This window comes from Cetorhinus maximus, chromosome 16, assembly GCF_964194155.1.
Source record: "Cetorhinus maximus chromosome 16, sCetMax3.hap1.1, whole genome shotgun sequence".
NCBI classification, from domain to species: domain Eukaryota; kingdom Metazoa; phylum Chordata; class Chondrichthyes; order Lamniformes; family Cetorhinidae; genus Cetorhinus; species Cetorhinus maximus.
Genome location: NC_135894.1, coordinates 102210232 through 102224423, shown reverse-complemented (window position 1 = coordinate 102224423; position 14192 = coordinate 102210232).

Here is a 14192-nt window from a genome sequence, read left to right as displayed (position 1 = left end):
CTTCATTTTGTTATTTGCAGGTCTGCAGCTCCCCGAGGCAGCTGTCTGCCTGCAGGGAGTTCTCTCAAAGTGCTCACTCGTCACCCGGCCTCTTCCCTCCACCGCACCCCGGCAGCGCTTAGCTTTTCAGCGCATGTGTCACTCTGGCCAGCCGTTAATCGGCCAGCCAGCATGAACTCACAGTCAGGACTGATCATAGTCAGGGGCCCATTTCCTGGCCACTCCCAGGCCCACCGATCGCCTGTCCCCGACGAGGGGAAAGTTCAGGCCGTGGTGTAATTTCCCGACTTTGTCTGACAGCTGAAACATTTGTCTGAGTTTGATATTTCCTGTAGCAAAAGAAAATGATACATTTATATGGTGCCTTTCATGACCTCAGAACATCCCAGGATTCTTCACAGCCAATGAAGTAGTTTTGAAGTGTAATCACTGTTGGAATGTAGGAAATTCGGCAGAAATGATCACACAGCAAGATCCAACAAACAGCAATGAGATACTGACAAGATAATCTGGTTTTCAATGATCTTGATTGAGTGATAAATATTGGCCAGGACCCAAGGCATAGCGCCCTCTTCTTTAAAATTATGGCCATGAGCTCTTTTACATTTACCTGAGGGGGCAGTTAGGGTCTCAGTTTAATGTCTCATCTGAAAGGTGACACCTCGGACAGCACTCACATTGTGTGTGTCACCCAAGACTCTGTTCTCAAGCCTAGACAGGCTCTCTCGCATGATGGGGCTCACTTGATCTATGGCCTTGACCCCAAAAAGTTTGATAACTTATGGAAAACATTTTGACCCCTTTATAAAGCAGTCTCACTGATACAAGTTTCTGTTCATCATCCCCACCCCCTACACATAGCCCCAGCTCCTACTGTCTGGATTCCCAGCTGTTCTATCATGTCAGGTGCCTGAGATGTGCCAAGAGTGGGTTATGCAATGTATGTGACTTAGCCTTGATGCCGTTAACTTTGACATGGTTGGTGCTGGACATCACCAGTGGGTGAACCCTGCCATTCATCCTGTGGGGGCTGCAGATGGGAGGAGAGGACCAGGGTCAAAGATCCTTGGCATAAAAACTTTAATGAAATCTGAAATGTTGATAGAAAATGGGTAATGTGCTATACAAATGCAAATCATGATGAGAACAGTCAGCATCTGATAGATAAGTGACAGGTTAGTATTTTGGATCTGGCCACACCTCTCCATTGCCTCATTTCATCTTGGAGGTCAAAATATACAATTGCATTCATGAAGGGTTTTGATGGAGTAAATAAAGAGAAACTGGCAGGAGGATGGTAATACAGATTGAATATAATTGGCAAAAAAAAATAGAAGGGAAATGAAGAGAATTGTTTTTATAGAGTGAGTTGTTATGTTCTGGAATGTTCTGCCTGAAAGGGTGATGGAAGCAAACTCAGGAGTAACTTTCAAAAGGAAATGCCATAATATTAGAAGGGAAAACTTTTGCAATTCTATGGGGAAAGAGCAGTGGGTGAGACTAATTGGACCAGCTCTTTCCAAGAGTCAGCAACTGGGACAATGGGCTGAATGGTGGCCTCCTGTGCTATTTCATTCCTTGATTCTATGAGATTCCTGTATTAGCTGGAACCAGTAAGAATCTCAGCGCCATAACAGCAAAATCAGCCATTATCCACAGGAAACCTGCCCGAGCACCATTCCGGATCCCAAATTTCCAACACATCAGAGATTGAGAGCTGACTGTGACACTTCATTTGACACAACACTATTTTATCTTTCTCTTCCACTTGCTAATTGACCTGGGTGGACTCCTAAAAGTTCCCCTGCAGCCCAGTACAAAACAGCATTTGAATCTTCATTAATTTAAATACCAACACAAACAGGTGCTTTTTATAACACATTTTCATGAATATTCTAGTGGCTTATACCATTTACCTCTGTTAATCCATTAGAACAATTAACTGACTCATGCGTGTAATTCTTAATATGATGGAGAGTTTCCCTTATGGTCTATTAAGTACCTGTGTGAGTTTTTAATTGTTTATGGGATGCATGTGATAAACCTGCCAACTTGACTTTTTTTTTCTTTCGACAGTTTTCACTGTTACTATCTCCTCTTGTTTAAGAACATAAGAAACAGGAGCAGGAGTAGGCCATTCGGCCCCTCAAGCCTGCCCCGCCATTCAATAAGATCATGGCTGATCAGCCCCAGGCCTCAACTCCTCTTTCATACCATCTCCTCATAGCCCTCAACTCCCCGATATTTCAAAAATCTATTTCCTCTTTAAATACTTTCAGTGATCTAGCCTCCACAACTCTCTGCGGTAGAGAATTCCAGAGCAATGTGTTCTGCTAAGGTAGTTGCCTAAAGCACCAAAACCCTTAGATAAAATCTAATAATCTAAAACATAAAGAAAGAACTTGTATTAATTTGCAACCTTTCACAACCTCAGGATGTTCCAATACACTCTACAGCTAACAAAGTACTTTTGAAATGTGGTGACTATTATAATGTAGGAAGGTTGACAGCAAATCTATGCAAAGCAAGATTCCACAAACAACAATAAGATAAATGACCAGATCAACCTGCTTTAGGTGTTGGTCAAGGAATAAATCAGTCCTGCTCTTCATTGAAATTGTGCCATGGAATTCCTTACATCAGTTTAATATCTACCCCTGGAGATCACACCTTTGACAGTGCAACATTCCCTCAGTTCTCCACTGGGAATGTCAGCTTAGATTATCTGCTCAAGTTTCTAGAGTGCTGTCTCTGAACCGATGGATGGAATCTTGTTGAGGTGCTGGGGATCTCACCTGTTGGACGTAGACCCACACTAACACTTTTTGGGAAGACCTGCAAAGCCACAAGCCAACCAGGCATTGGCGAGGCCTTCCCTTGGAATCAAGACCTCAGGCAAAAGCTTTGACTACCGAGAGCTGCTGACCAATCAGAGGCCAGCAGCTCTTGTGCTTGAGCAGTGCCACTGGGAAGGCTGTGGCTGCTGCTGGAGGGACAGGCACCAGAATCCTAGGATTGCAGAGTGACCCAGGCCACAGGTAAGTAATGTTAGGGGGGAGGGGAGGGGAGGGGAGGGGAGGGGAGGGGGGTGGGTTTTCGCAGAGTGGGAGAAGTGGGATGAGGGGTGGGAGCTGGCTCTCAGCAGGCCCCTGCTTCCCGATATTGAGCCCCTCAATCAGGCACTGAGTGCTTTTGATTGAGAGACCCCCCTCCCTCCGCCCAGAGGGGACAAACTGGCCGCACAGTTTTACTTGTCATGCATGCTGCATACTGACAAGTCACTGGATTAATATCAGCTGCAGCAGGATGAGGCCCTCAGGTGGTCATTAATTGGCCACTTAAGGATGTCACTAGGTGTCAGGGAAAGTCAGGCATGGGCCTCCCCTCCCATTGCACAATTCTGCCCAGGCAGGAAGGTGGCAGGGTTCAGGTATGTCTACTTACATATCTCCAGCGAGATCACAGGATTCTGCCCCATGACCTCTGAGTCAGAGGGAGAATGCTACCACTGAGCCACAGCTGACAATAAGAAATATGTGAATAAATTTGGAAACTGGGTGATGAATTAGGTTAGGCATTATCCTGTCACCCTTTTGTTCTGAATTTATACCAACTGAGGGTGAGAGCCAGATCTTTTCTGTGTACTTAGGAAAACTGGACCCGTGCACTTTTGGACCTTGCGAAATGCACACCCTACCTATGTGTGGCTTTGTGTGACACTTATGTGTGACTTGGCCTGGGAGTTTTGCCTGTTCACACTAGGATTGGGTTAACAGTGCATTTAGCAAGCTGCGACGGAGTGCGTGAGGAGTGTGGGTGTGGAGGTGAGCCAGCCTCCAACACTGCATCCCAACTCCCAACATTGTTTAAAGGCTCCCCAACCTTATTCCTCACTGCCTCACCCCCCACCCAACCCCATGCCACTTCAACACCCCCACCCACCTCATGTCCCTTCATATCCCCATGCCATCCCACGCCACCTCCAGCCATCCAATGCCTGTTCAGGTTGCCCATGCCAGCTCCATGATCCCACGTACAATAGATCCCAATGATGAATCTCTGTATTAAAATTGCACCTGCATTATGCTACAGCAACTCATAGTGACATTTGAAGGCATCAAAACATTTTACACTTACCTTTAAGATTGTTCCCATCTCCTTAGCAGGCTTCCCCCAGTGGTTATGAACTCATTGAGGAAGCCCATTTTTTTTAGGACTTCCAAAACCCTCACCAGCCAGGAATGAAATGCAATTTTCCTGTGGTCCTCACAATGGGGACCTGAGCTTCGGAAGAGGTGCATGTGTGTCTTGCACCCAAGCCTTCCCAACCTGTGGAAAGACCACATGAAAATGGTGTGGAGTTGGGAAGGAAAAGAGGAAAACTGTTTTTCCAGCAAAAAAAAACAAGTTCAGCTTTTCACGACCTGATTCACACCTCCGTTGGTAGACGAAAATCTAGTCCTGAGAGTTTCTTTTGGTTTCTGCTCTATGGTGCTAATGAAATTAGTCATAGCTGTTCAGTTCCCAATTCATTTTGTGCCAATTGATATAAATGGGAAATCTTCCTCAAATAAAAGGCAGCAAGATGGTTCCTGTGGGTAAAGTTACTCTGGTGCAATAGTACAATTGTGCAATCATCTCTGGTCTGAACTGAGGTATATTGCAGGGGCAGAGTGCAGGGAGTGTTCATCTGTATCAATACCTGCCCTGGGTAAACAAAGGTGGAAAATATTCCCTTGATTAACACCGACACTCTCCACCCTGACAAGCACAAAAGATAAAAGACAAAAGAAAGGGTTTTACCTCGATCTCTCCACCACTGGATGTTTTCCTCACCTCAAGTCTAGTCCTGTTGTCATCCATGGCCTTGCCTTCAGCTCTCCCAAGCTCTGGAATTCCCTCCTTAAGCCTCTCTACATCTGCCTCCTCCTTTAAGACCTATCTCTTTGACCCAGCTGTTGGTCACCTATCCTAACATTTTTTTGTCACTTCGAACACTAAGCAACTTGGGTTATTTCACTATGTTTAAGATGCTATGTAAATGTAAGTTGCTGTTGTGGTTTAATTGCTAGACAATGATCACCATGATTAGTCAACAACTCCATAATCATTGTATCCTGTGATAACTAGGGTTGGACCTACTATCTTTTCTAATCAATCCATAGAGATTACATTGTCTCATCAACAAAAAAATGTCTCCTTTCTTTTGAAAAAGAAAGACTTGACTGATAAGAAAAAAATCTAATTAAAATATAAAACATAGATCCAGTAAATGGAAAATTAAAACATTATAATCTTATTATACATTTTAGTTCTTGCAGTTCCCAAGTGCCACAGAAAACCTCAAAATCACCAGTGGGACAACACATGCTCTGATTCCAGAGCCACCTGGGCACAGGTATAGAAGGCAAACTAGATCGATTTTAGTCATTTGTTATCTAACAATTCCTGTGGCCCAGTGAGGAAAGGGAATCAGCAATGAGAAAGGACTGGGAATAGTATACTTCAGTAAAGCCATGAAAGGGAAACAGCATCATTCAGTGGCTGCACAAAGAGCTACAGTTATGGTATGAAAGCAAACAAAGTGAAAAGAACATTGAAAATAAAGCAACTTGATCTTTTGATCCTTTGAAATAACAGACTGGTGAGTGTTTATCTATTGTATTAGCTTCATTGCTGTTATATTTAGTAAATAGGGAATTTGCCATTAATCTGTAGCAAGGAAATAAATAAATATTGACATGTAAGCAGTTCATTCCTTAATTATATAAAATCATGAGCATGGATTTGTGACCTAATAAGCTTTTTGTTATTTCTGTATCAGTAAGCTGTTCATAACATATTCTTGGAGTTGATCCATACCTGCACACCTAGTGCTTCATATGTATTTATTGAAGGTTGTGTACACTTCTCTCTTAAACTGTTTGATGTCTCCTTGAGAACTCAAGAGAACAATCAAAGCATGGAAGGAGGAAAGAGCAACCACCTCATCAAATCTTTTCTTTTACAGCTAATGAACTGTACAACACCTTAATTGTTGTTATGGCCTCTCCCCACCCATGTTTTTATTCATTCACAGGGTGTGAGCATCAATGGCTGGGCCAGCATTTGTTGTCCATCCCTAAGTACCCTTGAGAAGGTGGCGGTGAGCTGCCTTCTTGAATATAACTGAATGGCTTGCTCGGCCATTTCACAGGGCAGTTAAGAGATCCACATTGCTGTGGGCCTGGAGTCACATATAGACCAGACTGGGCTAGTAAGACAGATTTCCTTCCCTAAAGGATATTAGTGAATCGGATGAGTTTTTATGATAATCTGATAGTTTCATGTTCACCATTACTGAAACTAGCTTTTTATTCCAGATTTATTTAATTAATTGAATTTAAATTCCTGAGGGGCTGTAGTGGGATTCTTGACCATTAATCCAGGTCTCTGATTACCAGTCCATCAACGTAGCTATTTCCAGTAACATGCCCATTATTGTACGGCGCCCCCATTATTCTCTTTCCATAGAGCTGGTGTACTTTACATGGATTCTAAGTGTCTGTTTAATCACATTCCACGGGTGTTACATACTTTCCCTATCATCAACTTTAGCTCTAACATTTATCCTCAAAGGAAAGGTTCTGCACATAAACTTCTTGTTACACAAAGGTAAATCAAGCAAAGTTGCAGACTATTCATTCATCTTGATATCTTCATTAATCAAAATTGACCTGCTACCCATTACAAACATCAATCATTCCCTCTCCTGCCCCAGAACCAGATGAACCATATCTGATGGTCATTTAATGATATTTGACCATTTCAGCCTAAAACTATCTCACCGCCTAATCCCTCCACAGATACTGCCTCAGGAGAATACGTGTACATATTCTCTATCTCGTTCCTACTTTCTCCTGCCTCACTCCGCTATCCTGTAACATATTCTAATGAAATGGCGAGATGCAGTCAGCTCACTCTAACGATTACCTTGCTCAGTCTAAAGGATTGCATACTGTGCAGCCTTTGCCAGTGTCGCCCTTTGTGACCTCTAGGCCCTGCAATTACTTGTTCTCCACTTCTCAGCAGAGACAGGACGATCAGCCTCTGCTGGAAGCCTTCCTACTCATCGAGGCTGCGTTTTGGAGCTCTGTAGGGTTAAAGATTCAAACTACATCTCTCCAGTAAACAGTGTATCATATTGTCACTGAAGCTCATGATGAAATGAGACTTGCATTTATTTAGCAACTTTCATGTGCTTGGAACATCCCAAACCATTTCACAGTCAATTCAATATGTTTGAAGTGTAGTCACTGTTGTAATGAAGGAAAGGGAGCTGACAATTTGTGCATAGCAAGCTCCTACAAAAATTTATGTAATAACGACCAGATAATCTGTTTTTAAGATGTTGATTGAGGTATGATTATTGGCCCAGGTCACCAGGGAGAGCTCTCCTGATCTTCTTTAACATTGTACCACACAAACTTTTACATCCACTCGAGAGGGAAAATGAGGTTTGGGAATCATGTCTCATCTGAAAGTTGGCACTCTGACAGTTCAGCACTCCCTCAGTACTGCACTGTAGTGTCCAGCCAAGATTTTCTGCTCAGGTTTCGAGCATGGGGGCTTGAACCCATGACCTTTGAACTCATTGTTGAGAGAGTGCTACCCAATGAGCCATGATTGACACCATCAATTGATTAATTGTTAATTGAAACTCTCCTTGTTACACACTTCCATAGAGGATACTTTGCAAGGATTGATTCTGCTGTCCTCTGAATTCACTCTTACTAACCTTAGACTAAACCTGCTGATCTTGGTGCATGTCATTGTCAGGTAAGAAGGTGAAACAGAATGGGAATAGCGTGTACACATCTTCCTGCCACTGGTCCAACTCAAAGGCCAAGGCCATGGATAGGCACTGTCCAGCTTTTCTATTAATGCATGTTCTTCCCAAAGTAATGCCCCAGAGCTGAACACACTGCAGATGGGTCTAACCAAGGCTCTGCACAACTGAAGCATGATTTCCTCTTCTTTGTATTCAATCTAAGTTTGCAATTTACCATTCTATTCACATAACCTTCACTTTCCAGACTCATTGATGAAGCGTGGGGAAAATAGGTGAGATTTGTGAAGAAATCTGGTTCCTCTAACACTGTTCTCCAGAGAGTGTTAGCACTTCAAAGAAGAAAGGGTGCAATATTTGAAAAAGAAACTTTTTTTTTTTCTCACCAACCATTTATGTTTAAAAAGTGAATAGAATTCATTCCAGTATTAGAACTGCAACTTATTTAAGATGAATAGGATGCTGTGCGAAATTCAGGCATTGGAATATATTTCACAAAACTAATGTTGGTCCAGGAGAGAAATATTACCAATTTGTTCAGATGTTGCACAGTGCTTTAACGCTGAATAAATTCCCACTTGACTTAAGTTTATTTATGATTAGGATTGAATGAAACTAGTAGCACAGAACAAGTTGAGCAAAACTAATTTGACAAAATGCTTCTGAACATGGATATACACATGCACAGACATTCAGTATACACCAGGGAACTTGGAAAACTTCAGTCCCGTCTGCTACTGTACAGCTCATGTATCACAGTGTCAGCTCCTCCAAGACAGGAGTACACACTGGGGAAAAGACAACTTTTCATTCCCATCTGGTAATATACCGCAGAAGTGTATCTCAATGTCAACTTTGTACCTGTACAGTATACAGCAGGTAAAAGAGAATGATTCACTCCCAGTTTGGCACTGTACAGTCATGTATGTGCCTTCAATGTCTCTGATATATACATAATATGCACATGATGTGGTCAAATCAGGATCATGTGTATCTAATTTATATTCATAGTGAGCTCAAATAAGAGACAGGTGGAGGATTTATGAACACAAGCCACTGATACAGACCTGTACCACTGGGTTTGCGCATGTTAATTCTCATGAGTGCATTGAGTTCCATGTTCAGATTCCTAACATTCTCCATTCACAAGAGGCTCAGAGCTGGCAATACTAATTTGTAAATCTGCCCAATAAAGCCTTCGCTGGTGTGTGGGGAATGTTGGCACTGATTAGAATTGTGCATATGTGTTTGTCCAATATCCCGCACACGGTGAGAAAGATACTTGGAGAATATAACATTCCCCGACTCTCCCCCCACCATCAGTGGTCAGCGCAAGAGCTAAACTGGGATGGCCTGCATATGTTAGCATCTTATTAGCATATTCACATATGATTAGCATGTCATTACCACACTGAGGACTCCATTACTGACAGTGATGTGCTACCTAGGTCATTTCCTGTTCTAGGTCAGCCAAAGGCTACTCTCTGGGCTAAAGGACCTGTCAAAGTGATAGCCCAAAGATTAATCAGTTGCCACTTTCTAGCTGAAAATAGGTGGGAATTAATTGTATTAATATTTATTACCAGTGCGTCTGTCCATATTGCCTTTTGTTGGTTTTGATAACAGGAAGCAGCTCAGTCCTTGGAGGGAGAGACTGCATCCCACTGCAGCCCCACACCCTCACAATGCTGTTCTTCATATTCATAGTAAAATCCCAACGAGTTGAATCCCAGAGGATCCGCCCACAATCCGTGTTAAATGGAGCTTTGTGATAGCCGAAGAGGCCCCAGTCCTGCATCAATGCATCTCTAAGTAAAACGATATGCTTACAAACATGGTCTATGTCAAAACCAATGTTGAAATGCTAAATGAAAACACAGTAAAGCAATAAATGTGTGAAAAAGTCTTTATTCAATTTGTTCCCACCTTAAAATGGTCTGACCCAGTAAAAGGCCAAAGCTTTGCATTCATTGAAAAATGTCAGGTGTTAGCTCCGGAAAGGCTCTGCAATCTTTTTCTATTTAGCATGCTGTCTTTAGACCCGCGTGATACAGTCCACCATGTCGTCAATGCAGTCAAACATGTTTTCGGTATTTTCATGCTGCAGTACAAAATCCCAGAGCATTTCCACGGCCTTTACGGCGTGGGCTAGGGAAATAGGCAGGCACTCATCAGAATCTTCAGGGTCATCAGCCTCCTCAGGCTCCTCAGTTGAAAAATGTATTGCAACTCCAAAGGCATAATCTGTCAGTTCCATTGTGCAGTGTTCAGCATCATCCACCTCTGTGTAAATTTCCATGGTTGTCTCTGCTGTAATTTACATGCTGGCCTTCCACAGGTGAGAAAGAAGCACTTTGTCATCGGGTTGGTTGGCCTCACCCTGCTCCCCCTCTTTCCCAATGTCTTGTGCAACCTGTTTGAACCCAATGTGGTGGGAGCAGTTGGAAATTGTGGAAATATTTTTAACCATCTTCCACACCTTCTTCATCATGAACATGGTTGCAAGAGCAGTTGGATTTGTCATGAAGCTATTAATGTATATAATATTTTGGAAAATATTTTTCTTTTAAAATAAAGGTTTAGTCTGTGGGTGTCTCTTAATTGGATTAAAGCCAGCTAGTCTGGGTGTTTTGATGTGTACTAGTTTTGGTATATAAATAGCGTGCATTTACAATTTTTTGAATTGAGCATTCAAGAAGTGGGATGAAATCTGTTGTCTATCCAGCTGATACCAAGCAATATGTTTATATTACTAATAAAATTGGTACTATGGGGTTTTATTGTTAGAGAGGTTTGGTTCAGAGGTTGTTGATACAATGAGAATTAACATTCAATGGGGCTGGTAGGTATAAATTCAGCAGTTTTCAGATGTGCAGGGCAGAGGCAATGTGAGATCAAAAGGCAGCTGTAAACATCCAACTAGCTCCACAGGAACCAAAGTGAAAAGAACCTAATTTTGAATTCGTAAGGTGAAAATGCTTTGTCTGGTGTTTGGTTAAGTCTATGGGTTGCTGTTGCCTTAATGGAGATTAGTTTGGGAATTTGCTAGAAGTTATGATAGTAGTAATTTGTCGCCATGTGTATACATATTTACCTGTGTAAATTAATAAAATGTTTCATTTAGTTTAATGTAAAACCTCGAGAACTGGTGGTCTGATTCCTGAATTTAGAGTTGCAGCTCAAACATAACACTTAAAATTATAGGTTATGACAGTTGTTTAAAATTTCCCTCTGAGATTTTTAAATAACTCAGTTGTACCAACTGCATCGATCATAACAGATTGTATTCCTGCTTCTTATCGATGGCCTCAATAACTTGAGAGATCAGCTGCCATCAGTTGTGGGCTTTAAGGTTCCTAATCAGCCCTGATCCATTGGTTGGAGCTTGGCTGTGGTGTTGGGAAGCCAGAACATCAGCTTGATGCTCTTGAGGCCAGTGATGTCAGGGTGTGTGGGACAATTGTCTGTAATGATGACAACCTTCCTTTCCTTTCACTGGTACATTTTGTCCACTTTCCAAATCCACGCCTCAAAGATGCTGGAGGTCATCAGGTGGGGTTGTTAGCCTTGTACTGCAGGGGTAGTGTCTTAACATTCATGAAGTAATGTGGCTTCTTGAACTTTCCCATCACAAGAAGTGGTAAATTTTCGGTGCCATCCATGTTGCCGCAGACCATAGCAGTGACGCGTCCCTTGCTCTGGTCTCTACCATTACATGTTTCACTTTTGAACATCAAATTGCGGTTTGGCAAAAGACGGTAAAACAGTCCGGTGTCATCTGCGGGTTAACAATGTCTCGTGGTGCAAACTCATTAAAGACATAGGCGAGACCATTTTGGCTTTGCACATGCTTCACGGGGAGATCTCAATGTCAAATGATGCCTTGTCCAGCGCTCCATGATTTCACACTATTGTGTGGCCTAACTCTGCTCTGATTGGTTGGTGTGGTTATATGAGAAGCTTGAAAAAGTTCGACCTGTGCAGAATTTCAGCTTATTCTGGGCATTGCTGTTTGGGATTTGCTATCCTATCAGCAGGATTAGTTGATGACTTTGACATAACTGGAATTTCGTGCCACCTGAATTTGACACATGGCGTTGTGCCTGGCTAAATAGGCATCCGGTGTTTGAGGCTCACACTGAAAATGGCTATTCGAACAATGGATTAGGGGCGTTCTTGGCATTGTAATTCAACTGACAGGCAGCAGAGTTGAGACGGGAGAGGGAATTTGTGAGGGGTAAATAAGACTATTCACATATAGTGGGGAGAGAGCCAGGACAATTCTAGCATAAAGAACTTGCATTTATGACGAGCCTTTAACATAGTGGAATGGCCCAGGTCTTTCACAGCAGCATTTTCGGACAGGAATTTGGCCCCGAACCACACAAAGAGGGATTGAGAGAAGTGAAACAGATAACTCTAATGTCTTAAAGGAAGAGAAAGAGAGATGGAACCATAGAGAGGTTTAGGGAGTGAATTCCAGAGTTTAGGACTGAGCCAGTTGAAGGCACAGCCCTCAAAGGTGGAGTGATTAAAATCAGAGATGCGTAGAGCTAGGAATTGAAGGACAGAGATATCTTGAAATGTTGTGGGGCTGGAATATATTGCAGAGCTAAGGCGGGAGTGAGGCCATGGAGGGATTCGAAAACAAGGATGAGAATTTTAAACTTGAGGCTTTACCGGACTAGGATCCAATCAGCAAGCACAGGGGGTAAAGGCTGAACCAGTATGAGCCGTTCAGTATGCCCACGATGTTACCAGTGCAACATGTTGGAATCCCAGGAGAATGAACAAGACCAGCTCAACCAGTCAAGGTCAGACCAAGACCAACAGAGGGGACTTTACGAGGAAAAATAAAATCCCAGAATGATCACAAAGCCTTGCTGAAATGAACAGAGCTGTCTTCAGTTTAATTGTGTTTTGTCCTGTGAGATACACAGGGACAGGTTATGTTATATCTGTGTTTCCCTGCCATAAAATCATTGAGTCTGGCTGAAAATAAATAAGACTTGACATGATTACAACTTGCTGCTAAGATTAGCCTTTCTCACCTCCCCGGGGAAAATGTAACTAAATCTTTTAAAAACAAAAGCAACAACATTCCTTGTAATTCCAGGTGACCTTTCACCATTTCTTCTGCTCAATTAATCTAAGGTCCCTTCAGAGACTCAAAATATTTTTACATCAATACTTCTACGGCAGTTTTAACAACAGTACCTTTCTAATTTGGTGTTGAACATGGGGGTGGGATGGCAGGCGGGGGATAGAGAGGTGTGGGGAGTGTAAAATTAGGTGCCGTGCCAGGGGAGTCATCGAAAGGCCTGCCCACCCATGGGCCAATTGAGGCCCTTAAGTGCCCAATTGATGGCCATGTAAGAGCCTCCTCTCACTGCTACTGGGATTTCAGCCACAGCGGTGTGGCGCTACCTGTCCAGCCTGTCATATTTCACTGGTGGGCTGGTGCCTCCATTTCAGGCCCCCCTATGCCCATTGGAGGCTTCCCCTAAAGGTATCCCCATCCTGCATTTCCCCTACCCACCACACCCTGTCCACCCCAGTCCCCACCCTCTTCACCACGCTTGCCGGGGCCTGCCAATCTGGTGAGACTCTGGACTGACCTGAAAGTTCGGCTCCAGTGCAGCTCGCTTCCTTTCAGGGCTACTGCAGTCCTGACAGTGCCCACTGCTCCTGTGGCACTGCTGGTAGCAGAGAGCTGCCGGCCATCTCATTAGCCAATTAACAGGCCAACAGTCATGCTGGCCAGGTGGGGCAGGCTTGCCGCTGACCGTTAGGCCAGTGTCTGGTGGACAACCCGTTCCAGTGTAAAATTCAGCCCATGGACTGTCAGCAGCATAATGGCACGAGCTCTGCTTTCAATCAAACACTCACCTACGAAGCTACCTCCATCGCTGCGCGTGCAACATGTGATCTGTAAGGGTTTTGAATAGCCTGCTTGTTAAAGAAGATGGGAACTGTGTTGAAATGCCATACAATTCTCAAGTTATTCTGGATGATTTCACTATTGAAAGAGGTTACAGGGGTCATTGTGCCCTTGGTATAGGTATCCAATTAGGCCATTCTCCTGCTCTTTCTCCATAACCAACATTCCCCCTAGTGTTTTTTGGAGTGAATGGGCAATTTGTTCAATTGCAGCCCTTTTTGATATTTTACCTGGTCACCATGTGCAGTATTGAAAGGAGCCAAATTGTATATGGCCTTTGGGGTGATTTTTGAGTTCCTGCACAGATTAGAGGGAACAATGCCCATATAATCTATAAACTTTTTCCTTCAAGTATTTATCCAATTCTTCTTTGAAAGTTACTAATGCACTGCTTCCACCGCAATTTCAGGAAATCCATTCCAG